Here is a 2,841-nt window from a genome sequence, read left to right on the forward strand (position 1 = left end):
GCCGAGGCGGCATTCCCCTCCTCAGACGACCGGTCTGGGCCCCCGGCCGCCAGCACCCCTCCAGCGGCCGGCCGGGCCTGGCCAGCGCCCGTCTGCATGTCCCCGTCTGTCCTTCATCGCAAGGTTAATTTTGCACACTTACCTGTCACGTTTCTTTTAAATAAAGCAGCTGACTTTGTTGTACCTGGCGGAGCGTGCACGAGACACCCCAGCCCGGCACGGTCGGCCTTGGCCACCAGCTAGGGCGCACGGGCCGTCGCCCGCAGGGCGCAGGCTGGCTAGGCTCACCCTCACGTCGATTGTCGGCCAGCGTGGGCCCGGTTGTCCCCCACGAGGCGGCACCAGCGGGTGGGCCCAGGGGTGCCGCTGGCCCTGGGCAGGCCCCGGCACACCGTCTGGGTGGCCGTGAGGCCCGCTGCCCGCGTGCTGGCCGGCTGCGTCTCGGGCAGGGTAGGCGGCACCGCAGCCCCCGGCACCCCCCGGGCCAGCTGAGCTCGGGCTTCTGGGCTGACGGGGCCAGGCCCGCGTCCCGTCGGCTCATCTTGCTCGTCAGACTTTTCACCTAACTCCCTGTGTCGTTCTCTGCGCCGTGTTCCGCCCTGAGGGCTCCTTACTCCCGTGCGCAGTCTCATCTTCAGGGACGTCCCCGTGACTTCTGGTCCTGTCTCACGATTAAAACGTGCTTTTCGTTGTGTGCTACGTCGTGGGTTTTGTTCTCACAGCTCGCCCGCCTGGGGCGAGCCGCACCCCACCCGGGGTCAGGCCAGCCTGTGGCCCCACCGGCGGGAGGCTGGGCGCGGGCCTGGCCGGTGCCCGTCGCTCCGCCCTGGACACTTGGTGTCCTGACTGGGGGAGCCGCTGTCGGCTGTTTGTCACAAGCACAAAGCCTTCACCTACCGAACGCCAGCCTCCCCACCCCCCGCCCCACTGAGAACCGGGCTGGCTTGGCCCCGGGCCCCGGCTCACAGAGCTGACGTGCGGCCTCTCCGGCGGTGGTTCAAGGCCCGTCGAGCCGTGGGAGCGTCCCTCTGCCCAGCCCAGGGACACTCAGTGCAGGGCTGTGCCCTTGTCTGCAGGGGCCTGGCCTGGCCCCGGCGGCTGCCGCCTTGCGGGCGAGCGGGTCTCCGCTCTCGGGGGCCGCGCCTCGGTGCCGTGGCTCCGGGTCTCATGGGGTGGGCTGCGCCCCGTCGCCTGCTGGGTGGATGAGAGGCAGCCACGGTGGGGCGCGGGGCGGGCACCTGCCAGTGGCCAGCAGCGGGAGCCGGTCGCGCAGGTGGGTCCCGAGTGCTTGGAGAGATGCTGCGGCCGGACACCGCGGGGGCCACAGCTCAACCGCTGTCGCAGCCCATCGGGCATCCGGCGCCACTGCCCGCGCCTGTCGCTCATCTGAGGTGGACTCTGTCCTCAGCCCAGCCCCTCCGCCTGGGCGTCCACACGGCGGGTGTCCCCGGCCCTCCCTGCGGCTGCCTCCCGGCCAGCAGCGCCGCGTCCACCCTCGGTCTCCGGCTGCCGAGCGTCAGGAGCGTCGGCTGCCTTCTGGGGCTCGGGCCTCGCTGGGCAGCTCCTTCTCCGGCCCCATCACAGAAAGTGGCTGTTTTCAGCCTCCACGTGGTCGCTGGTGCACAAACCTTGAAACTTTCAGGACGCTCAACTGCGGTTTGTCTTTTCCTTGCTCCCGCTTGTGGTGTCAGACCCAGGGGCCACATCTGCTCACAGGGTCGCTTTCGGGCCTGCATTTAGGTCACCTGACTGGCATGGCCGTCGCGGCGGGGGCGGCAGGAGCGGGAGCCACCCCGGGCTCCCTGCGAGTTGTGCCAGCTGCTCCTCAGGCTCTGCGGCGCGGGCACCGCCGGGCCTGGACCGCGCCAAGCGGGAGCGAGCCGCGAGCCGATGGGTGCACAGTGGTCCCTCGACTTTGGTCTCCACAAGTCCGGCGGCGGCTGTTCCGGAGCCCGTTTGTGCAGCTCACACCTCCTGGGTTGTGAAGGGAGCAGCCAGGTGTGTGGGCGGATGGCTCACTCGTGCCGTCAGGAAAACGTCCAAGCAGACGTGTGGACGGGGCTCCCGAGAGGAGAGAAGCCAGCGCCCCTGGGCTCTGAGGGACACTACACCAGCCCCCCACGGAGAAGGAGCCGACACTGCAGGCCCTGAGGAAAAGAGGTCGCTTCCGCCTGGAAGAAAGAGGAGAAGCAGTGCCAGCAGCCGCCCCGGGAGGGGGCAGCCACAGGCCTCCGCAGGGCCGGCGCCCGGTCCTGCGGCCGCCCCCGAGGGGAGCCCGACGCCCACCCGGCACCTCCCAGGGCTGCTGCTGCCGAGTCGCCCCACCTCGCCCAGAGCTGTGGGCACCGGGTGTCTCTGACACCGCCCCCGGGGCCAGTGGCGACCGTGACCCGGGCCGGTGCTGTCCAGGCTCCGGGTGACCCTGACGCCATCTGGGGGGGCGGCGGCCCCGTCTCCTTTGTAAGACACACCCCAGGGTGGCTCCCCTGGGGCCGCGTGGCCACGGGGAGGCCCCAGACTGACCCGACCCTGCCGGCCCCGTGCCGCGCTGGGCTATAGCCGCCGCCGCCTGCCGCCCGTCTTGGGCCTCTGGGCCCCTGTGGGGCTCCTGTCTCGGGCCCGTGGGTGTGGCCGGTCCGGCCTCCCTCCTGCCCACAGCCCACTTGCGGCCCTGCCCACCCGTGTCCGTAGGCCCACTGCAGCTGACCCTTCCGATCGACGCCTGCGCGTGAGCAGAGGGGGCCCCGCCGGCCCCACCAGCCCCGCCGGGCCTGTCTCCAGCAGAGGATCTCGGCGCGGTGGTTGCCACGGCCTCTGGGCGTTTCCGGGGCTCCCGGCCCG

The sequence above is a fragment of the Condylura cristata genome, unplaced genomic scaffold, assembly GCF_000260355.1.
Source record: "Condylura cristata isolate star-nosed mole 26May11 unplaced genomic scaffold, ConCri1.0 scaffold00068, whole genome shotgun sequence".
NCBI classification, from domain to species: Eukaryota; Metazoa; Chordata; class Mammalia; order Eulipotyphla; family Talpidae; genus Condylura; species Condylura cristata.